This window comes from Carex rostrata, chromosome 29 (genome assembly GCF_964058835.1).
Source record: "Carex rostrata chromosome 29, lpCarRost1.2, whole genome shotgun sequence".
Lineage (NCBI taxonomy): Eukaryota > Viridiplantae > Streptophyta > Magnoliopsida > Poales > Cyperaceae > Carex > Carex rostrata.
Window position 1 is genome coordinate 6,074,903 of NC_135946.1, and position 25,765 is coordinate 6,100,667.

General features: G+C 33.7%; 2 long non-coding RNA genes across 2 annotated transcripts in view; one reads left to right on the forward strand and one right to left on the reverse strand.

The window, feature by feature from the left end:
- The window catches only part of LOC144546059 (uncharacterized), a 46,023-nt gene that overhangs the window by 9,714 nt on the left and 10,544 nt on the right, over positions 1 to 25,765 (reverse strand). The gene's annotated exons all lie outside the window — the stretch shown is intronic.
- LOC144546372 (uncharacterized) lies at positions 10,794 to 11,831 on the forward strand. Its single transcript, XR_013508754.1, has 2 exons — positions 10,794 to 11,288; positions 11,344 to 11,831. It is a non-coding gene; the product is annotated as an uncharacterized LOC144546372 (long non-coding RNA).

Below are 25,765 nucleotides of genomic sequence, written 5' to 3' on the forward strand. Positions count from 1 at the left end.
TGGTTACCAACCACATTTTAATATAGATTGAATGTTGAACACCTTGCATCAATTGTTTGGAATTAAAAATGTAAAAATCAAAACTTTTGTTCTAAGGTTCAATAACAAACGTTTTGATATTAGCCATTCTCTCTCTCTCTAAACCTAAACCAAGAAAATATCATAGCTTTCAAAAGTGAAGAAAATATTATACTCAAGCTGCATATATCGCTATAGTCAACTATTTAGAACATTGATCAACATGTTCAGAAAAGATAATTCGGCACCACCATATGCATTCATGCATGCCTACTTTGAATTACAGAAAAAAAAATGAGCATGACTATATACTTCAGTGGGTCTTCCGCAGAACAATATATAACGAAGCACACATAATTCACCTATGATATGGAAGGAGAATATAAATGTTTCTATGGATGATCTTCATTTTGAAGTGTACCGTGATCGCCATATGTACTGACGGGTTTTCCTTCCAGAGGAGGAAGTGAGTCGTGGTGCTGCGAGCGACAGTTATTGAGACCTATACATCCTTTAGTCGCTACTGCGGGCAGAGAGGCCATAAGAATGACAACAGAGAGGAAAATAAACTTGACAAGGTTGTCGTCATTTTATAGATAATATAAGTATATAACCAATAAAGGCTTATAGTTTTCCTTTACTGGGTGCTGTGAGGAGCAGCAAGAGAAAACCAGTTGTATTGTTGGTCTATCATGCATACTGATGAGATGAATATTTGTATGGAGGAAAGTGATCATAAGTGTTCTTGACTGAATTGTTTCATCAAAGTTCAGATTATCACAAGTATCTCATCCTCTCATGTTTAATCCGAACCATCCGTTATAAATTGACACCGATTTCAAATCTGGCTATTCCTTATTAGAGGAAGGATCCACTTACAACATTTAATTCGTAAGTTACAATATTTTACAACAATTCGTTTTAGTGATTTTCAAAATTCAAACAGTTGATCTAAACCATTCAACATGATATCTATATTAAAATGTGCTTAGAGGTTAAATTTTATATTTTTTTGAATTATTTTACTATTTATTAAGTATTTTACAAAACTATTATTTTTCAGTGCTCCAAAATTAAAAATTACGAAATTAAATTATTATAAGATTTTATAACTTACAAATGTTGTAAGTTGATCCCTTCTCTCCTTAAAAATATGTCATATAAATTTTGATTACAAATGTTGTAAGTGGATCCCTTCTCTCCTTCTAAATATGTCATATAAATTATTATCAGGTTTAAATGTCCATTAATCCGATTTTAGATCTCATTCCTTCATATAATTAATTAAATTTTTTTTATTTCATCACCGTCCTTGCAAATGGAACTATCAAATTTATGTGCATGTTATCCACCGAAATTGTTTTATTTTAACATCTAAAAAAAACAATTAACTCTATTTTCATCAAAATTATATTTCATCAGGGTTGCAATTTGAAAATACGGTACCAGTAGAGAGAGACTGCAGTTTCTAACTCTTTTTTTTTTTTTTTTTGTTCTGAAATTTGAACTTACTGTTTGTCAATTTCAAACGCAAATTAGAAAGAATTTCGAGGAAATTTTGTAGCTTTTGTTTGGAAACTGAATATTATAATATTTAGAAGGCTAAATGAGCGGTCTCTCTCTCTCTTTGGTGGAATGTCTCTAAAATAGTTATCATTAGACTGATGGAAGACTAATAATAGAAGAGAGAAAATCTGTCTTTTGTTCTGATAACAAAGATAACATTTTCTGTGTATGCAGATTTGGAATTTAAAGAGAATATTAGTCTAGTTAGATAATTTGAATTCCAACTTTACTAAAAAAAAGAAGTAACAGAGAAATATAATAGGGTTATTAATGTGAGTTATTTATTTAAGGCACATGTTATAATTGAGGTTATGCAAGACTACGTGTGCAATTGCTCAAAAATAAAATTGCATTCTAGTCCACAAACTCGCCTAAAAAAGTAGAAAGGATCCATTTTTAACACACGAAATCCGAGTCAGTGCCATAGTGACAAACAAATAGTTCGGGTTCAGTTCAGTGGGGTCAAAAATTCATTATTCGGGTATAATTCGGAAATGATTCAGCACAAGAAAGGAAGCAAAAAAAAAAAAAAAAAAAACCCCAACCCAATTTTTTTTTAAATAAAAATTTTGCGTTATTTTCGTGTTTTTATCATGAATAATTTGTGATTCACGATTTATTCGCGAATAAAATGTATGATACGTTTTTTGCGTTTTATGCGGAGTTCTATTTAGAAACGTAAAAAAAAAGAATAAAAAACAAATTATTTGCGTATTAAACTCGTATATTGTCACTCTATAACTCCGTACTATTCTAATCTGGATAGTTAATTTTAACGAACGGATGAGATTGATCCGATTTAAAATTTTGAGATTTTTTATAAATTTGGTATGTACGTTTAATCATACTGTAGGGGAGTCGGTAGGTTTACTGGCATGGGGTCTCCTGACATAAGAAAAATGATAAATTAGCTCTCTAAATATTTAGAACACACTCGAGAAAGTGAGCATGAATTCACAGCCTGCAGTCAACCATCAAAGAAATTAAGTCACTAGTCTCTCTATTTATTCAGGCCATATATCCATGTTGAAAATTCTGCAGACATTTTTGTCATTTCTCGTTATGCAAAAGAGGGGTTATTTTCTTCGTAATTGCATTTTAAATGGGACTTATTCGTGGCTACAAAAACACTAATCATACACAGTACCAATAAATATACTGATTATTCACTGCTACAAAAAACACTAATCATACACAGTACTAATAAATATATTGATTATCCACTACTACAAAAACACAAATCATATACGGTACTAATAAATATTCGGCTCTACTCAGCTCTGTTCCTTCTCCTCTCCTTCATTCTTCTCTCCGCTCGAAGAGGTAAAGCTGATAGAGAAAAATATATACGATGGCTGCTCTAAAGTTTGCTTGTCCCCTTAAGAATCGTTTTTTCAAAAGAGCGAAAGTTGGCTCCAAGATCACGATGGATACATTTTATTATTAGAAACATTTCGTACTCTAGCTAGGTACCTAGTTACATATGTTCATACATCCAATTGTCACTTATTTGCAAGCCATCCAAAAATAAAAAAAAATTATATCTATTTAAAATGATAGTAAAATTATTTTTTTTAAAAAATCAAAATTTTTTTTCCAAGCAAATTTTAATATGGATATCATATTGAATAATTTGAATCGACTATTTAAATTTTGAAAACAGAAATAAGAATGTAGAATACGACTAGGACACAAAAATAATAATGTATTGTATATAGTCCTCAATAAAAATTTAGTTGATTTTATTATCTTAAAAAAATTAGTCCAATTTTTGTAAAATATTAAATGTGTGCTTGAAGCTGCTAAATTGCATGGCCACTGTAACAAATTTTTTTGAATTTCATTTTTGAATTTCTAAATGGCATTTCATCAATAAAAAAAAGGGTACGTCAAATTCACTAAAAATTACTTTTTTGGATATTTGTATCTTTATTCACGGCTACAAAAATAATAATCATACACGGTAATAATATATATACCGATTATTCACTACTACGAAAACACTAATCATACACGGTACTAATAAATATACCAATTATTCACTGCTACAAAAACACTAGCCATACATAGTACTAATAAATATACCGATAATTCACTGCTACAAAAATACTAATCAAACACTGTACTAATAAATATACCGATTATTCACTGCTACAAAAACACTAATCATACATGGCACTAATAAATATAATGATTATTCACTACTACAAAAATACTAATCATACACGGTACATTATATATGTTTTCTCAAAAATTCCATTAAATTTGTGTACAAAGCAAGAATGCATGTGTCCTTTCATGAAATATTTTAAATTTCTTAACTTGTTAATATAAGATATTAACTTGCCTAAAAAATAAAGAGTAAGGCTTGGGTGCTATGGACAGCATAAGGTCATCTGTGCTATGGCCCCAAAAACCTATCGTATAAACTTCAAACTTCGGTTTAAGTAGCTCAATAAATTGACTATATAATAAACTTGTAGAATACCAATTTTTGCTATTTTTGGAATTTTGTTACTATTTATGAAAGATGACAAAAAATGGTCTAAAATATTGACAATTTTCTTTTATTTTTAAGTCATTTTTTGCCATAATTCATAAATCATAAAAAATAGTAAAAAAAATTCCGAAAATAGTGCAATTATGCTACAAGTTCATTATATAACCAATTTATTGAGCTACTTAAATCGAAGTTTGAAGTTTAATTGATAGATTTTTAAGACCGTAGTACAAATGGACATATATTATCCACAGCACCCAAGCCTTGCTCAAAAATAAATCAAGGTCCAGCTTTTCACTCATTAACGGTTTCATTCAATATGACAGTGCCAAATAAAAGCTGAATTGAGTAATCCTTAATTTTATTACAAAAAATAAACTCACAATTGATTTCAGATTCATTATGAACTCACAATTGGTTTCTTAATTGTCAATTTCGGTTGATTTCATTTATAACCATTTTCCTTTGTTTTACTTTAATTGTTGAAAATAATTAGCTACACTGTTTATTTTGATATTGAAAATAGCCAGCCGGTTGTTGTTAAATTTCATTTGTGGATAAAATTTTGGACAGGATTGAGATATTATTCATTTTCATAAATGCATATTTAATGTGAATCAGGTGATTTATTCAGGCCATATATCCATGTCGAAAATTATTCAGGGATCTATCTATTGGACTGAATCAGGTGATTTAGTTGAGAGAACAAAGATATTTTTTGTCATTTCTCGTTATGCAAAACAGAGATTCACTTACAACATTTGAAAATTACAATATATTATAACAATTTGATTTTGCAATTTTTCAATGTCCAAATAGTCGATCCAAATGATGAGTATTTTAAGTATAGGATTTTATGTTTATTTTTATATTCTTTAGACTTTTAAATTTATAAACTTAAATATTCATCAAGCTTTTCGGTACTGTTGCCAGGGAATATCGGATAGATACCAGTTTTTACTTTAGAGATTTATTTCAGGTTTTTTTAATTTTTTTTCTTTCTTTCTTTTATTTTTTTTGAAAAATTCATCTTCATTCTTTTTCAGCACTTCATACTCGAAACAATCCGTGAAGAGGAAGAACAAGACATGGAGCATTTTAATGAAGATTCTTTGCAAGGCATAATCGGTGGCAAGATCTGAGACCGATAGATTGCAACAAGTGGATAAAGGAGAAATGAAGAATGTCCTAAATGGGAAACCAATCGGCGTGTGCAATTCCAATGCATGGAGTGGCAAAAGAATGCCGCCCAATCAATCCTCCTCCTAGTCCAAGAAAACGGGTCGAGCCGTAGACCTAAAACTAAGCGCTTCTTAGGAGGCAACTCAAGTCCTTCTCGTTCCTTCTCTCTCCTCTAACCGTCATCTCTCCGCCTCTATGACGGTTCTTCACACAAGTTAAGCTTTCATATTTCTTTTTATTTACTTTCTAGTTTTAGATTAAAGTATTTGGAGACAATGCTTAATTTAAGCTTGGGGGTATAGGAATAAATTGTATCTTTGCATGCATGTTTATTTTTTTGTTTTTCGAATTTTTAGGATTTATAACCTTGATTTTTACTTGACTATGAATAGAATTTATGATTTTGAATTTAATTGTTTGTCAAGATGTTTTATGCAAATTTGTCAAGATGTTTTATGAGGTTATGAAAAATAGAGTCTTGCATAATTGGACTTAATTGTTTGAAAATACATAAAGTATAAAAATTATGTTTTAAGTTTTTTGTGTTAAAAGTTGGCAAAAACAAACTTTTGATAAATTTGAGTGATTGTCGGAAAATTAGAGATTTTTGATACGAATTTTAACGAGTTTTTAGTAATACCCTTATTTGGAGACAATGCTTAATTTAAGCTTGGGGGTATAGGAATAAATTGTATCTATGCATGCATGTTTATTTTTTTGTTTTTCGAATTTTTAGGATTTATAACCTTGATTTTTACTTGACCATGAATAAAATTTGTGATTTTGAATTTAATTGTTTGTCAAGATGTTTTACACAAATATGTCAAGATATTTTACGAGGTAATGAAAAATAGAGTCTTGCATAATTAGACTTAATTGTTTGAAAATGCATAAAGTATAAAAATTATGTTTTAAGTTTTTTGTGTTAAAAGTTGGCAAAAACAAACTTTTGATAAATTTGAGTGATTGTCGGAAAATTAGAGATTTTTTATGCGAATTTTAACGAGTTTTTAGTAAATAAATTTAACGATAATGAAAACTTGGGAATTTAAATTTATTTTGAAAATACAACTTGTATGTGGAAAATAAATTTAGAAAGATCGGGATATCCATAGGTATGATTTAATGCCTAGGGATGTGTGTATTCATGATATATGCAAATGAATAAAAAAAATAAAGGAAAAAAATGGAGATAAATAAGAGTACTAGCACAATAAATCCTACAGGATGCCTTTGAGCTCATCTCTCAAAGTAATAAAAAAAAAGTACTGGCACAATCCTACAGGATGCCTTTGAGCTCGAAGAAAAATAATTTTTTTTTTAAACTTTTGCATATATCAACACACGAAGTCCGCGACTTTCTAACCTAAACTTGATCCAAGCTTGAGAGATTTTTAAAAGAATTTCCGCAAATAAGAGTGCATTTTTTGTAACAAATTTAGATATCCAAAATTTATAAATTCTAAGCCTTTAAGGAAATGAAAGTTAGAGTAATCAAATTGTGGGGTGAATCATAATTAGCCAAGGGTTGCACATTAGATTTGTAAAAATTTACATTAAGGTTTCTAAATTTTTGCAATATCATACAAATTTTTTGATTAAAGAATATACTTGATATAGGGTTAAATTAGAGATTGAATTGTAATCCAAGTTTAGATGTTGCTTGGGGATAAACAATGTTGAAGCTTGGAGAAATTTGATAAGGCTAAATTATATACATATTTGATCTGATTTTTATCATAAAATAACACCAAATATCTTGTATTTTGAATATAAAGATAATAGAATACACCTAGATCAAGTTACTGCGTTTGTTTGGTTTTAATTTGTAGAAAATGAAGAAAAATGAAGAAAAAGCCCAGTACGGACGCACGGTTTGCAATATGACCACACTAAGTACTTAGATAGATTTCTGGACACGCGCCAATTTTAAAAAGGTATAATGAGTTATGCATCAAAATCCGTGCGGACACACCGATCTCAATGCAACCGCACTCTGGTCACACAAAAAAAGTCCGAGCCCAGTGCGGGTGGCCTGGCGCATTGTAGCAGAATACAAAACTGGAGCCTAAACTTAAAATAGCCGTAGATTTTGACTCATAACTCCGTTTTGGTTATATGATACTTTTCAGAAAGCTAGTGAGAAGATCTATAACTTGAGAAGCATAGTATGAATGCACCTTGGTCACAGACAGCCTAAAAATGTATTTTCGACTCATTTTTCTATTTTCGGAACTGCTGGCCATGTTTCAAGGGCTAAAATTAGACATGACAAATCTGGGAAACATGTAAAAATGACACCCACTAACCCCATATTCTAGCCTCTAAATTGGACATGGTATTTAGCTATAAAAGAGGGGGTTCATTCTATATTCAAGGCATTTCTTCACAAAGATCTATTTTATCTCTCAAAATCTCTTCTCCACCAATACTTAGCATAAAATTCTGCAATCAAGGAAGCAATTCAAGAGGAAGGAGAAGACAATTTCAAGAAGAAGGCAAGATTAAGGGTTCTTTATCTAGAGAAGGGTGTAATCTATTTCTCTATTTAACTTCTTTTTGTTTTAGCCAATCTTTGTAATGAATCTTTTGTTGAATTCTTGCATCTCCATGAGAGGCTAGTTCTCTCTAGGGATTTAGGTCAATGCATAAACTTGTTTAATTTTATCTTATTCGGTTATTTGTTTTTGTTATGATTGTTTTATGGGATTTGATTGTTAATTTCTATAATTTATCATTTATGTTAATTACATAGTTTAGTACTTGAATTGGACAAGTCTCGTGTTGGATTCGAAATAACCAATATTGCTAGGATAAGATAGGAGAGTACCAAATTATGAACACAAATACCCTATGTTTGAATTAGGATCTAACCAATTTGTAATCTAAACTAAAACTACAGAAATTAAGGTTAGGGACTTGGTGAAGGATGTAACTGTGAAGTCAAATCCCTACTTAGGACACCTAGATTGATTAAGTATTGATATATATTTTGTGTGAATGTGATTGTCAAATATCTCTTTAGAATGGTAACAGCCCTAAAATTTGAGGAAAATTAATCCAACCCACCAAAATACTTGTATCAATAATTAGTCGAAATAGGCCAACAAGAGCTTAATGGGTCTAGATAACTAGGGTAAAGAACGACCGTGAAGTCCGAAACTATCTAGGCAATATTATTAATTCACGACCGTGACCCATTTTAACACTTTAGGTTAGAAACCTTATCAAATCAAACATGAATTTAAACAAACCGAATAGATAGAATTAACAAGGGATTGTAGACTGAATGCCCCTAGATCTTCCAATTCTTGAAAGCAACCAAGATTCTATTTTACTTTTATTGTTTTAAAACCTCCTCTTCTCGAGTATTGAACCCAAACCTTAGATTGTTAGATCAAAACCCCCATTTAATTTTACTTTCTTGCACAAATCTGAAACGAATCAATAGAGTTAAAAACTAACATTTTCTGATTTTCCTGTGGATCGATACCCAAAGTACTACAAGGATAAGTTGTGCGCTTGCAACTAACTTTTCTTTGAGTATTTAGGTTTATAAATTTAAAAGTCTAAAGAGTATAAAAATAAGCATAAAATCTTATACTTAAAATACTTCTTCACCAAGTCTCTAACCTTAATTTCTATAGTTCCAGCTTTGATTACAAATTGGTTAGATCCTAATCCAAACCTAAGGTATTTGTGTTCATAATTTGGTACTCTCCTATCCCATCCTAGCAATATTGGTTCTTTCAAATCCAACACGGGACTTGTCCAATTCAAGTACTAAACTATGTAATTAACACACATAATAAATTACAGAAATTAATAATCAAATCCCATAAAACGATCATAATAAAAACAAATAACCGAATAAGATAAAATTAAACAAGTTCAGGCATTGACCTAAACCCCTAGTACCTGTTCGGCAGATTGGATTTAGCTTCCTTAGTCTTCCTTAAGGCCTTAAGCGAGCCGAACAGCTGATCCTTACACAGGCTTAAGAGCATCTCCTTAGACCCAGATCTTAAGCTCAGCTTTTTGCTTCCTTAGAGCACGGCCCTCCTTAGGACCTCCTTAGAGGCCAAATTTACATGTGTATGGACAAAATTGCCCTCAAAAGCTGAGATTCTTAAGGAGGTGTCTCATTTCTTTTCATTATTCTATTCTCTTCTTCTCTCTTGAGAGAACGGTTCCCTAGGCGTGAGATAGATTGTCACGTTATAACAATTTTATTACAATAAAAATATTTAATAGATTTATTTAATAGATTTTCCTAAATTTATTTTGGACTTTTTTTTTTGTAATATTAGATATTTTAAAGGTTTAAAAGCAAAGATTACAAAACTTAAAAAAAAAAAAAGGGAAGGACAACGTGGCACCCATGCCATATATAAGGGTATTATGCACATTTAACCTTGTTGTAATTATTAAAAGTTGGAGGGTCTAATATGCAAAATTTCCAAAAATCACATGAAAACCTTTCTTCCTCTCTTCATTTCTTTCCACCGATATTTTTTTGCCCCTTTCGTGTGTGTGTGTGTGTGTGCTCCGATCCAAGAAAGAAAGAGAGAAGAGAGTGAGGGATTGTGGGAAATCGATCGGAAATTCAAGAAATTCGAAGTTAGAATCGAGCAGACGTCTGAAAATCCTTTCTGATTCATCGATTGGTATTTCCTTTACTTATTCTTTCTCTCGAAACCCTAGGTTTTCAATTCGATCGTGTTTTCGAAACCTTAAACCCTAAAACTTGATAATCTTGTTAATACTTGTTTGATTGTCATATAGCAAGTATTGATCAATTATTGGGTAATGGTTCATGTTTGGAAGGCATGCATAACATATGGGTATTGACCAAATACAAAGGGATAGATTGAAATTGATATAAATGCCAAAATTTGTATAACTCATAATAATATCCTCGGTACTAGGTTAACCAAATCGATCGGTATGGTGACAACCTATAGACATGAATGTAGTGTAATTTTAGAAAAATGAGCATGCATGAATCTTAAGTTGAGACCAGAGCATATCATGAATTTAATTGGTTAGTTTAACAATAGTTGAAAAATGATTTGGTTCACTTGATTGCTATTTTTCTTGATTATTGATTGTTGTTCTCCTTTTCGTTGGTCAGATTATATTTGAAATGTTTATATGGTCATATTTTTCCTAAGCTAGTACATGACATGATACAAAGCACTCCCACTAAACATGAGTTTGATTTAAATGACCCATTTGCATGATATGGATGCATAAGTATTTCTTCTAAATGCATGACATGAATACATAACTTTACATGTAAAGCATGATTATATTTTCTAAAGCTAAAAAAGAATTGTAACATGGAATGGTTATAATGGTTATTAAATAAATCAATTAAACGTGTAAAATAGGTGGTAACTTGGTAAGGCAAGAGATTTCCGGATCCTTCGAGACGTCCGATTCATAGGCGAGGGATACGTGACTCGATCAGGTGCGGGGTTTCTGGACTTGTTTGATATTTTATATTCAGAATTAAATTGTGTTTCGATTGACATGTTGTTTATTGATTAAATTGCATTATCGAATTGTGTTGCATATACATTGCATTGCCCAAATTAATTGAAACTCGAATTGTTTTATCTGATTGATCTGCATGCTGGTATGGTTATTATTTGTGTTGATCTGAATGATCTAATTTGGAATTAAAAGTCACCGTGATTTATTTCACCATCGGTTGGTGGATATGGTATTATTGTCTCCTATCGTGGCGACGTTACCCAGGGGGTGAATCCGGATTTGTCAAAGTCTATGCATGGACTTTGACGCCCAGTGTTCTAAAGCTTTAGATCGTCTGGCCCTCGGCAGTTCCCAGTACCGGTTGGGACGAAGGGTAAGTGACTCTGTATTATGATTTTGGTTATGGGTGACTTGTGTATCGGAGGCATTACCTAGGGGGTAATGCGTTTGGACGTTCAATTGGATTTAAATGGATTTTCCGAATATGAAATGGAACCAGACTTTTACTTAAACGGTTAAGCCTGTAACTACAGATGAGTGGGAACGAAATGAGTTCCAATTTGGTGGAACATCTGTAGTTACTACCAGATATTTTGAGCTCGAGTTAAACCAAATATTGTGTGATTGAATTTCATTTTGACAAATCCTGATTTGTGATTTCATTTGGCTAATTGATGTCGGGTTTATGCGTTCATGTTTATATATTATTATAAACTGATCTGAGCTTTATTTGTGTTTTATTTTTGAATATAATCTGTGATTGCAAGTCCAGGAACGAAATGTGGCAAATTTATCGCACTGAGAATTTATTTCTCATCCCCTTTTTGGGTTAATTTTTCAGGTTCCGGTTCGGCAGATCCGAGAGAGGCACGAGGTCGGTAGGCCTGGTTTCACCGCTGCTTAGACTGTCTGGTATTTTGACATTAGAGATTATGTATATAGTTATGTTTTGATTGTGTATATATATAGTCTCTATGTCATTTTGTGATGCGTATCCATCGAGATACGGGTTTGTATGATATTACCTGACCAGCTGGGATTTATGTTATTTGTTTGTTTGGTTGTTTGTTTGTGTTTTTATTTTCTATTATATCGTAATTGCCTTGTAGGCATACGGGCAACCGTATGTCTACGGCAGAAGCACCTGTCGCGCCTCGTTGGGCCGCGGGGTGTGACATAGATGATTGCTTACCATTTCCGACGAAGATTGACGGCGATCTAGTCACCGGAATTTCAATCCGACGGCTCCAAGACGTTTGCACTGAGAAGCTCTCTTCATTGACACCTCAAACTCCATGAACTCTCTTGTTGAGCTGTCAAGGTATTATTCTCTGAATTTTTTTTTTCTCCCCTTTCTATGGTGCATTTTACTATTTTTGTTCAATCTTTGAGAAGGGTCTTGCTCTCCAAGCTACCGAAAGATTTGATTTTGAATATTTTATCGTATTTCAATATAAATTTCTCTCAAATAACTCCTCTAAGTTGGAGGGTTTTAGTGCTGTTTGCCTGGGCTTGTTCCCAGAGAAACATCGTGCGTATGATTGATTGAATTTGATTGTTGGGTAATAATTCGTACTTGGATGTTATTGAGGTTTATTTTCAGAAAAAAGCATACAAAACAAGGATTATTATTATTAGCTAATATTCTGCATTATAGTTTTGTAGAAGTAAATTTCTTTACTCTGTGTTCATTTTCAGTAGCTATGTTCCTTTTCAATAACTTTTGTAGAGAGATAAAATAGATAGAATTGGATGAGTATAGAAAGGATGCTAGTTAGAGACTATAGCTGCACATGATCGGAGCAAAATTATTTTGGCTCTATGTTCATTTTCACTTCATTCTTGTATGAATAACCAATTTTTTATGCATTGAAATTTTCCTGTATGCAGGTTATGATATAGAGGATTCCAATCCCCTTAATTCCAGTAAATCTAAGCCATTCGTCCTTCAATGAGAGACAATTATAAACCAGAAGATACGAAGGAAAATAAGAATTATACAGCAAAGGTTGTGTGTTGTTTAGAGAAGTTCTCTTTGGTATCCAGTGGAAGCACTATTTATTATCATCTTGTTGGTAAAATTAAGTTGAATTAGTGTGGCGCAGATGAATGATTGTAATATAGTTGACTGTAATTAGTTGAGCATGTTTGACAAAGGGTAGTTCGGTCTTTAACATCTCATGTCATAAAACAATACATATTTTATTATATTTAAGCTTTCATTTTTAATCTTGTCTCTACCGAACACTCTCTCCTTAGTAAAGCTTAAATCCTTAAGCTGCACTCCCTTAATCTTGCTTGCCGAACACTACCCTAGAGAGGAAACTAGCCTCTCATGGAGATGTAAGAATTTAACAAAAGATTCATTACAAAGATTGCCTGGAATAAAGATAAATTAAATAGAAAAATAGATTATACCCTTCTCTATATGAAGAACCCTTAATCTTGCCTTCTTCTTGAAATCTTCTTCTTCATCCTCCTTGAATTGCTTCCTTTATTGCATAATTTTACTCTAAGTATGGATGGAGAAGAGATTTTGAGAGATAATATTGATCTTTGCGAAGAGATGCCTTGAATGGAGAATGGATCCCCTCTTTTATAGCTAAAGACCATGCCCAATTTAGAGGCTAGAATGTGGGGTTAGTGGGTGCTATCTTTACATTTTTCCAGATTTGTCATGTCTAATTTTAGCCTTTGAAACGTGGCCAACAGTTCCAAAAATAGAAAAACACATCGAAAATACATTTTTAGGCTGTCTGTGACCAAGGTACATTCACACTATATTTCTCAATTTGTAGATCTTCTCACTAGTTTTTCGAAAAGTGGTTATATGCCCAAAATGGAATAACGAGTCAAAATCTATGGCTATTTTATATTTCAGGCTCTAGTTTTGCGTTCTACTATAGTGCAGCTAGGCCATCTGCGTTGGGTTCAAACTTTTTCTGTGCGACCAGAGTGCGGCTGCATTGAGATCCGTGTGTCTGCACGGATTTTGATGAATAGCTGATTATACCTTTTTAAAATTGGCACACATCCAAAAATTTATTTAAGTACTTAGTGCAGCCGTATTGCAAACCGTGTGTCCATACTAGGCATTCTTCTTCATTTTTGCATTTTCTACAAACTAAAACTAAACAAACGCAGTAACTTGACTCTAGGTGTATTCTATTATCTTTATATTCAAAATACAATATATTTTGTGTTATTTTGTAATAAAAATTAGATCGAATATGTATATAATTTAGCTCTATCACCAAACCGATCAATATGATATTTATATTGAAATGTGCTTGGACATGAAATTTTACATTTTTTTTTAATTTTAACAATTATTAAGTATTTTACAAAACTATTATTTTTCAGTGATCCAGACTTGTCTATTTATTAAGGCCATATATCAGGGTTGAAAATTCTGCAGGGATCTATCTATTGGATTGAAAATTGTGCATACATTTTTGTCATTTCTCGTTATGCAAAACAGGGGTTCTTTTCTTCACAATTGCATTTTAAATAGGACTTATTCGTGGCTACAAAAACACTAATCATACACGGTACATCATACACGTTTTCTCAAAATTTCCATTAAATCTGTGTACAAAGCAACAATGCATTCATCTCTTCATTAAATATTTTAAATTTCTTAACTTGTATATATAAGAGATTAACTTTCCTAATAAATAAATCAAGGTCTAGCATTTCATTTATTAACGGTTTCATTCAATATGTCAGTGAGAAATAAAATCTGAATTGAGTAATCCTTAATTTATTGCAAAGAATAAACTCACAATTGATTTCAGATTCATTATGAACTCACAATTGGTTTCTTAATTGTCAATTTCGGTTGATTTCATTTATAATAATTTTCCTTTCTTTTACTTTAAATGTTGAAAGTCATTAGACTGTTTATTTTGATATTGAAATTTGCTAGCCAGTTATACTTGACAGCCACTGTTAAGGTTTCAAAAAAAAGAAATTTGCCAGCCGGTTGCTATTAATGTTCATTTTTGGATAAAACTTTTGACAGGATTGAGATATTATTCATTTTCATAAATGCATATTTAATGTGAATTCAAGTAATTGGTGTGATTTCAGTTCAGGATCAGTTTAATTTTAGAGAAAAGGTATTATTCCCCGTCTCTCAGTCCCCATAAAATCCCCGCAGCCATCTTATCCACTTTCTAACAGAACTATAACGGTACTACGGCCATTTATAAACCTCTGATCCATGTCTTCATTTTGAAAATCCGATTAAAAAAGGCAGGAAAAGAAAAAAAAATGAATGGCTGCTCCGATCAACCTCCCCACGGCGAGATCCTCGCGCCGACGCCACCGTGTTCGCACCGGAGGCTCCAGCGCAGATCTCCTCCGTTCCTTCGTTCCGATCTCTCTCTCCTTCCTCTACAGATTTAGCGATCTCCCTCTACAACAATGAACCCCTCTCCTCACTTGCGCCGCCGCCGTGTTCCCACCGGAGGCACCAGCACAGAGGGTGAGTCTCCGCCTTCGTCTCCCTCGCAGTCCGACGCCACATTAGCAAGAAGCCTTGCTGCCGCTCTGTGGAAAATGCACCTTGCTTCTGACTTTCACTTCCAGGTAGGTCCCGCTTCTCGAGATCTACCCTTTTTATAACTTCATTATCTCTCTTTCTTCTTTGTCGAAGTTTAATCGAGTGCGTAACTTTACTAATTACTTAGGTCATGAACAATGAGCTATATATTGTTCCTAAGTTTTGATTTGGGAATTGTCGCTTGAGAAAATTAGAAAGCAATTGTTCTGAACGAAATGTGTATTGTCTCTAATGTCGATATATTCAGAAATTGTGGTAACAGGAGCTGCTCCTTAATTTCTCCAAATTTGCATCTTGTTTTGGTTTAGTTTGAAACTAACGTGCATTTTGGTCAAAATTTATCATCATTTCGTTTGAATTTGTTCTTTTGTCACTTCAATTTCCTTCTGACTATATTGTGCACTCCATTTACAAAATTGTACATTTTACAAAACAAATAGCGGTGACCATTTATCAGTTTTTATTTACTCAAAGAACCCTGATCGAAAGAAGTGTGTGATTAGCTCAGGCGGCCATGGCGTTTTCTTCTCGTATCCTCTCCAAATCTCGCCAAGTATCATCTCTCTCGAGTAGAAATTCACCTTGTCGCCACTAAGTATCATCTCTCTCGCCACTGTGATCAATAACATAATCATGACCATTGTGGGCATTCAGCATTCCATTATGGAATTCTGGTAAATGTTCTTCACATTTCAATGATAGTTAGTATTTGGAGAATTTGATCTTTACATCGAAAAATAATTTTAAAGTGACCAATGCGAAATTCTGATTGAAGAAAATTATAATTTTGATTACCCTTGTGCAGGGTATATGGGCTATTACTTCACATATTATTTCTAAATATATCCAATTGAGTAATTTGTTGTGAAGATTGGCTTATGCAAACACAAGTATGTTAAATCTGGAATTTTAAGACATGCTCAGAAGGAAGCAATTGGTCGCTTGCTTAATGAGAATGGGGAATCTAATATAGCTGTCATTCATACGTAAGAGAAAAAATAAATAACTGCAAATGAATTTCTCTACTGTACCAGTAACTTCTAATCAGAGATTCAGAATAGATGCTCGACCAATAAATTAATCAATTGGAACTCCTCTGATCCATGTCTTCATTTTGAAAATCCCAGATTCCTGATGGAATTCCACTGTTAGTTTCTCGCGATCAGAATGGAAAGAATACTTTGAGTTCATTTTCATTTCCCAACCTCAATTAATTAATCAATTGGAACTGAAGAGTTGTTTTCTAATCTAGGCTGTAAGGGCTACCACTTACCTAGAAAAGACGTCGGAGATGACGTCATTGTTGCCGCAGTCTTCTCTATCTCTTTCTCTTGGTTTTATGGCAACAGACAGCCATAGCCTTGTGGAGAGAGTAAGATTCTTAACTATAATTTAACATTTTTTGCCTTGCGGGGTCAAGCAACTCTTGGATGTGAACTCGAGTATGATTAGAAGCTTATGCGTAATTATATCAGTGTTGTTGTTTGGATGTGTATTTGTGCATCTCTTGTATTCATATTTATAAGATTTATGTGATAGGTTTTACATGTTTTATATGATATGTATAAAAATTTATGTGACAAGTTTTATCTTTCATGTTTACAGGATTTATGAAGCACGTGCAGCTACACTGGTACTTTTACTATGGGTACCGAGATACATTAATTTCTGTAAGTGACTGTTTGACTGTTTGACTGCAAGTGTTGTTCCCAAAATTAGTCTCCAGGACCTATTATTAGATTACAATTTGAAGTACCAATTTGGTGAAATTCTATGACTGTTTGACTGCTCCGATTAAAAACTTTGGAGATTGTTGAAACTGTTGGGGTTAGGAGGAAGTCATTCTATTTGGGCAAATAATCACTCCATAGGATAATTTATATTTTTTTTTGTGGACCCGACTTGGTTCAAATAAAATTGTGTAGTGGGATCCATCAGTCAGTGACAATGATGATTGTGTTGTACAACTTTGTCATGTAATTTATAGAAGAATCGAATGCAATATTATTATTATTTTTTTCCAATTTCCATTTTTTGTGTTCTGGAGCAGAATTTTGTATTATTTTGATTCATCCATTTGAAAGGTTTGAATGTCACTTGTTTCTGGATGAAATTGTAAATAGGATCATCATATTATTATTATATAATTTTCTTAGATAATTTGTAATTTAGTAAATATCTGGTTTATTTTATTTTATATATAGCCTAGAACCAATGATTTCATTAATCGGTTCAAGAAGCAACTCAAGTTTCAGAGGTTAAATTCAATTTTGAATTGCAAGGAGATGTTTAATCATGGTTGATGCCAGAACTGATGTATAGGTTGAGTGAATAATTTATAGTTTGTATACATTACATGCTTGTACTTGAATTCATGTATTAGATTTACAGTGTTCAAATAAACAATTTATGGTGTTATGTAATAAGATTTACAGAATTCAAAATAATTTGAAGTAGCATCTAAATGTAGAATAAAAAAATTGATTTTTTTTTACTGGTTTATAGTATTCAATGAAATTGTCTACAAAGTCATGTGATAAGGTTTATAGAATTCAAAATAATTGGAGTTGGGGGACTTTATGTGAATTTTGAAAAATAAAATTTGAAAAATAAAATTTGAAAAATAAAATAGAATTTTGAAAAAAAATTAAAATTTGATTATTTTTTTTTTACTAGTTTACATGATTCAACGAAACTATCTACGGAGTTATGTGATCATGTTTACAGAATTCAAAACAATTGAAAATATCATTTAGATGTAAATTTAAAAAAACAAAATTTAAAAAATAAATTAAAATTTGAATTTTATTTTTACCGGTTTACCGGATTAAACAAAACTATTTACAGAGTTATGTGATAAGGTTTACAGAATTAAAAAAAATTAGCAGTAGTATCTAGAAAGAGATTTAAAAAAAAAAAAAAAATTTGAATTCTTTTTTACATTTAAAAAAATAAAATAAAATATTGAAAAAATTTAAAAATTTATTTATTTTTTAACCGGTTTATAGGATTAAACGAAACTATTTACAGAGTTATGTAGTAAGGTTTATAGAATTTAAAATAATTAAAAGTAGTATCTAGAAGAAGATTTGACAAAAAAAATTTAGAAGAAAAATTTTTAAAAAAAATTCGAAAAAAAATTTTGAAAAAAAATTTTGGAAAAAAATTTTGTTTACAAGATTCGTTGAATTAGTTTACAGGATCTTTGAAAATATTTGGGGATTTTTGGAGGACTGGAGTTGGGGGATCTTTGAAAGGTAACGTCCCCCGGGCTACAGTCCTCCGAAAATCTCCGTGTATAAGAGCCTTCCCTTTTTAGGTTAGTTCTGACGCGCTTTCAACTGTCATAATTTCAAGTACAATATGTATGTTCACAGAATAATATGTGTATGTTTACAGAATAATATGTGTATGTTCACAGGATAATATGTGTATGTTTACAGGATAATATGTGTATCTAGAAGGAGATTTGAAAAAGAAAAAAAATTTGAAAAAAAATTCGAATTTTTTTTTAGATTTTTAAAAAATAAAATAAAATATTGAAAAAATTTAAAAATTGAATTTTTTTTTTTTACCGGTTTATATGATTAAACGAAACTATTTACAGAGTTATGTAGTAAGGTTTACAGAATTCAAAATAATTAAAAGTAGTATCTAGAAGGAGACAAAAAAAATTTGAAGAAAAATTTGAAAAAAGAATTTTGAAAAAAGTTTTGAAAAAAAAAATTGAAAAAAAAATTTGAAAAAACAATTTGAAAAAAAATTCCGAATAAAAATTTCGAAAATAAATTTTGGAAAATAAAAATTCCGAATAAAAAGTTCAAAAATAAAGTTTTGAAAAAAAAACTCGAATATTTTTTACATATTTTTGTTTACAAAGTTTTAATGTAGTCATGGTTAGTTTTTTGTTTTAAAAAGCTGTTAGAGATCTTCTAGATGTGGTCCTGGTCAAAAGTTTAAAAGTGGTCCCAGTCAAAGTAGTTAAAGTGGTTAAAGTGGTGGTTAAAGTGGAAGTTATTGGAGACCAAACATAATTGAAAGTTTAATTTTGACATGATTTGTTTAATTAGTTTACAGGATTTAATATTGATGTTTACAGGATTTAGTATTGATGTTTACAGAATTAGTCCGGAGATTTTTGGGGAACTGGAGTTGGGAGACTGTTAGCTGCTTAATTTTAATACCAATGTTGGTTGCACAATTGAGCACCAATTACAGTTAACTTTTTTTACTTTGAAGAACCAGTCTTTGATTTAGTGGCAAAAGCAATGCTCTTTGTGTGAGAGGTTATAGGTTCGAAATCCGGAATAGATATTTTTTTATGAATATTAAATAGTTGGGTGGCTTCACCACCAATATTTACTAAAAAAAACCAAATATTTTTTTTACTATGGAGTTTGTTGCATAATTGTGGGGGGTAAACTCTAAAGTTAGGTTAAGAAAAGAAAATTGGTTGTGTGAACGAGAGATTCGTAATGTTGGTAGTTTAATTGCACAGCTGAAGATTGTTTTGGTTTCGAATTGATTCTAATCTATTAGCAGATTAAATGGGGAAAATTGGGGACTAGCACAAAAGTCTGGTATACCAATGTTACCAATATGAACTTTTAGGCACTGGGGTATATGAAACATTTCCTTGGTGAGTTACCGTAACATAAGACTGACCTAACACCTAAGGCTAAGGCTTTCCGTAATTTTAATATTTAAACATGGTAAATAAAATAAATAAAAAAATGCTGCATTTCTTATTGATTTGAGGGACCGTGACCAGTTGGGCTTAAACAGGCCGTAAGGTCCAAAATTTAAGGGGAATCTCCATCTTTTGAGTTTGATTTTCTTGTACACCGTCGCCTAATAGTGCAATGTTTGATGACTTTGATGGCTTTGGCGTATACTAAATTTCTTTGGAAAGTCTCAATAATAGCTGAAGCTTTTCTTTTGTGATGTTGTGAATATACTAATTTACGTCCATAAAATTTAATGCAAGTGATGAAGACTTGGTCTAATTGGGAATCTCTCAGATGCTTTATCTAGTTTCACTACTAGAATTCACTCTTTTTTCATGCTCCCGAAAATGGCTTTTACCAATGGATTACCCTTGAAAAAAGCCCAAAAATTGTCATTTTCAAGCGCTACCGTTGATAATACCCTCCTTGGAAATAGTCAGTATTTCCAAGGGGACCGTTGGAAATACTTTTTTCTAACTTTTTTCAAGAGACTACCCTTGAAAAAAGGGCCGTTGGAAATACTTTCAAATTTGGCCACTGTCTACATTATTTTCAAGGGGAGCATCGTGGAGCCCACCAGATTATTTTCAAGGGGAGCATCGTGGAGCCCACCAGATTATTTTCAAGGGGATGGAACATGGGTCCCACTTGAACATTTCCAAGGGTGACACCCCTGGGACCCACTTGAGTATTTTCAAGGGTAGTTTACGGGGGACCCACCCCAGCATATCCATGACCAGCGAAAGTGGGCCCTACTTGGTCAGAAATTGGCGCTATTATTTGAATGGGCCCATGCATTTTTTCCATAGATATACCCCTGGAATTACTAGCCTCCTATTTTTGGTACAAGAATGCTTTTATTGGACAATCCTCCCGGTACCAACCCAGTATTCCTTTACAATCCCCAATTCCCATTCAAACTGAGAACACATCTTACAAATCAATAGAAAACACATTGAGAAAAACATCATAAAGCATTTAATAAGCATAAACCTTTTAATAAGAATAAAGCATTAACATAGCATAATCAACACACATTGTATCAAAAAATGTCGAAAACCCATTACAACACAACACCGTGTACTTGCACATTGATATACACCCAAAAATATTATCCCTTGGAAATATTAAAGACAGTATTTCCAAAAAAAAAAAATTCAACACCTTGCAACACAGTATTTCCAAAAAAATTCTGGTTTTTTCAGAATTTATAAATATATACTGGTACAATTTTACCAGTGAAAACATTTTGCCCTCACCATTGGATCATTGCGGCTTCACTCCTTGCAACCTCTTATCTAGTTTGAGCTTGATACTCACAAATCTTGTTACTCCACCTGTATCTTTTCAAAAAAAAAGGGTACTTTCATTTAATAATTTTTTTTTAATGAAAAGTGATAGGCCTAAATTATATACATATTCTATCTGATTTTTATTACGAAATAACACCAAATATCTTGTATTTTGAATATAAAGTGAATATAATACACCTTGGATCAAGTTACTGCGTTTGCTTGGTTTAACTTGCAGGAAATGAAGAAAAATGAAGAAAACCGAAGAAAAATGCTTATTGCGGACACACGGTTTGTGATATGGCCAAAATAAGTACTTAGATGGATTTCTGGACGCGCGCCAATTTTAAAAAGGTATAATAAGGTATACATCAAAATCCGTGCTGATGCACGGATATCGATGCGGACGCACGGATCGCGATGCAGCCGCACTCTGGTCGCACAGAAAAAGTCCGAGCCTAGTGCGGATCTCGATGCAACCGCAGTGCGGGTGGTTCAGACGCAGTGCGGATCCTAATGCGGATGGACTGTAGCAGTGCGGACGCACTGTAGCAGATGGTGAAGACGCAGTGCGGATCCCAGTGCGGATGGTACTGTAGCAGTGCGGGTGGCCTGGTCCGCACTGTAGCAGAACGCATAACTGGAGCCTGATCTTAAAATAGCCATAACTTTTGACTCGTAACTCCGATTTAGGCTTGCGACCACTTTTTGGAAAGCTAGGAAGAAGATCTACAACATGAGAAACTAAAAAAGGAAATTTGGAGTCAGTTGGACGCACAAAACTCGCAGACAGCCAAAATTACACGGTTTCTATTTTTGGCGCACCAAGGACACGTTTTTACAGTCAAATGTGGACAATGCAATCCTGGGGAAACAATCCAAATATAACACCCACTAACTCCACTTCCTAGGCTCTTAATTGGGCATGATCCTTGGCTATAAAAGAGGGGTTTTATCATCCATCAAGGACATCCATCCTCATCTCTTTTCTCATCCATTTTTTCTCTCTACATACATACCATTCTTAGCGATAAAATTCTGGAGAAAAGGAAAGCTTTCAAGCAAGGAGAAGAAGGGTTTCCTGAGCAAGAAATCGGCAAGACAGAGGTTTTAGATTTGTCAAAGGGTGTATTTACTTCCTTTATTTCATTTCTTCTTACTTTGCCAATTTTTGTAATGGATCTCTCCATGAGGGAGTAGATCTCTCTCTAGGGGTTTAGGTCAATGCATGAACTTGTTTAATTCTATTTTATTTGGTTAATTGTTTTTATTATGATTGTTTTATGGGATTTGATTGTTATTTTCTGTGATTTATCATTTGTGTTGATTACATAGTTTAGTACTTGAAATCGTTGTAGTCCCGCTTTGGAATCGGTTTGTTAGGCAAAAGATCCAAAGAAGTTAGGATGAGAGGAGAGTACCAAATTATGAACACAAATATCTTAGGTTTTAGGTTAGAAGCGACCGTACTTTGATACCTATAACCGGAACTATAGAAATTAAGGGTTAGGGTTTGGTGAAGAACGACCGTGAAGTCAAACCCCTACTTAGGACACCTATATTGATTAAGTAATTAGTCAATATAGGCTAACAAGAGCTTAATGGGTCTAGATAATTAGGGTGAAGAACGACCGTGAAGTCCGAAGTTATCTAGGCACGTTATTAATTCACGACCGTGACCCTTTTTAACATTTTAGGTTAGAAACCTCATCAAATCATACATGAATTCAAACAAATACCGAATAGATAGAATAAGCAAGGGATTGTAGACCAAAGACCCCTAGATCTCTAAATCTTGAAAACAAATCAATTCTTTTTCATTCATTTACTTTTATTGTTTTAAACTCTCTATTCGGGTATTGAACCCAAATCTAGGAATTGTTAGAACAAACCCCCCCTCATTTACTTTTATTGCACTTTACTTTATTTTATTTTCTGAAATTTACTACTAAGGTTTAAGCATAGTAATTAAACATTCTCCCTGCGGATCGACACCTCAAATACTACTTTGATATAATTGTGCACTTGCAATTTAACTCAAACGTGTGTTGAAGGTTTAAAAAGTACATCTTTGTACTGAAACTTGTGCATACGCTTTGCGCGCATCAAGTTTTTGGCGCCGTTGCCGGGGAGTATAGTTTAATTCTAAGTTTTTACTTTACAATTTATTTCAGATTTTATTTTCTTTTGATTGGGAACTAACCTTCCTTCTTTTTCAGCTTTCTATGAGCTTTGGGAGAACCCCTCTAGGAACGCTTAATCTCGAAGACGAAGAATACTCAAACATGGCTACCCGATCTCTACCCATCAACTTCAACCACGTAGAGAATCCGGTTTTCGAACATAACGACCGAAACGCAAATGACAACCGAGATGATCAATCCGTTCATGATGAAAGTTCCCGCGTACGAGGAGTAACACTATCTCCTAGGAGCCACGACAACAACCACAATAATAATGGAAACGGCAATGGCCGTAACCGTCAACAAGGCCCCCGCTTCGGTTTCATCCCTCACAACCAAGATCCACGCGACATCAAGCCCTCTCTCATCCACCTACTTAGCCAAAATCAATTTGGAGGAGCCCAAAATGAAGATCCGCATGCTCATTTGGCGGTCTTCGAAGAGCATTGCGGCACTTTTGCGCGAGAAGGAGATGAGCTAGACAACCTGAAACTCAAATGCTTCCACTTATCCCTCCGAGACAATGCAAGAACGTGGCTAAGGACTGTCAACCGTGACTATATAGAGACATGGGACGACATGAAGAAGTTATTCTTAGGAAAATACTTTCCTCCATCCAAAACCCAACATTTCCGAACAAAGATCACGACGTTCAAGCAAGCCGAGGGGGAGTCTCTAACTGAGGCATGGGATCGATGGGCGGAGCTCCAACGCTTGTGCCCTAACCATGGCCTTGACATGTGGTTGCTCTTTCAATTTTTTTATGGGGGTTGCACAATAGCAACTAAAACTCATTTAAATTCAGCTGCAGGGGGTAACATGTCACGAATGGATCCGGCACAAGCCATGGCAATGATTGAAGATATGGCAATCAACCAACGGGAGTGGACGGCCGAGCGAGGGGCACGAGCCCAAACCACACCGGGCATGGTGAAGGTCGACGAAGTTACCGTTTTGAGAGCACAGATGGAAGCCTTGCAACACCAAGTGGTACAAATTCACAGTGCCAAATCTATGACGAAGAAGGCTCCATGCGGCATATGTGGAGAGGTGACCCATATCACCGCCGAGTGTCAAGTCCTTATTGAAGGGGACGAAATAGAACAAGCAAACGCTATGTTCTATAATCAGGGAGATAAGAGGAACGACCCAATCTATAACAAGGTTAGGCAAAATGATAATTTCAATTCAAATTCTTATAACCCTAACAACAGGTGGAACCATCCGAACTTCAAGTGGAAGACCGAGAACAACAATTCCAACCAATACCAAAGCCGGCCCAACCAAAACTCTTATCAAGGAACCTCTCAAAATAGCAACATAGAAAAGATGATTCAAGACTTGATGACCCAAGTAAGCGACTTTACGGCATATCAAAGGAACACCAACACGGAAGTTTCGGATTCCTTGAGGGACTTGACCAAGAAGTTTGAGTTCTTAGACACCAAGACCTCGATGCTAGAAACACAAATAGCACAACAAGCATCTTCATCCTCTCGTCAACAAGGGACACTTCCGGGCAAGCCCGACATCAACCCGAGGGAGTACGCAAATGCCATAACCTTGAGGAGCGGCACGGAATACCAAGGATCGAAGATGCTGAGCATAGAAGAGCAACAACAACAACCAAAGGAGACACAACCGCCTCCGGCTCCTCTCAATGCAAGCACACCGGCATCAAATCAATCTCAAGAACCGGGTAATTCCAACCCGGCCAAGGTAAAATCTATTGAAACTCCTAAGTATATTCCTCCACTCAGGTTTGTACCCTTTCCCCAAAGGTTAGTGAAGCATAAACTGGACCAACAAGAAATTTTGACCAAAAAGCGCACAATAGAGGAAAGTAAACATGTGATATTAGATGAAAAATGTAGCGAAATCTTTTCTACCGATTTACCTCCCAAAATGAAAGATCCGGGTAGTTTCTCGATACTTTGCTCTATAAACACAACTAGAATTGAAAATGCAATGTGTGATTTAGGAGCAAGTGTTAGTCTCATGCCTAAATCGGTTTATGACAAACTTGAGTCGTGTACTTTAGAACCAACCAATATGACACTAACTCTTGCTGATGGGACGACACGATCTCCACTTGGTATCTTGAAAAATGTGGTTGTCAAAATTGGTAAGATTCAAATTCCTGACGATTTTGTTGTCATTGAAACGGATGATCATTCGGCCGTTCTCTTAGGTCGAGCTTTCTTAGCAACTGCAGGTGCAAACATCAATGT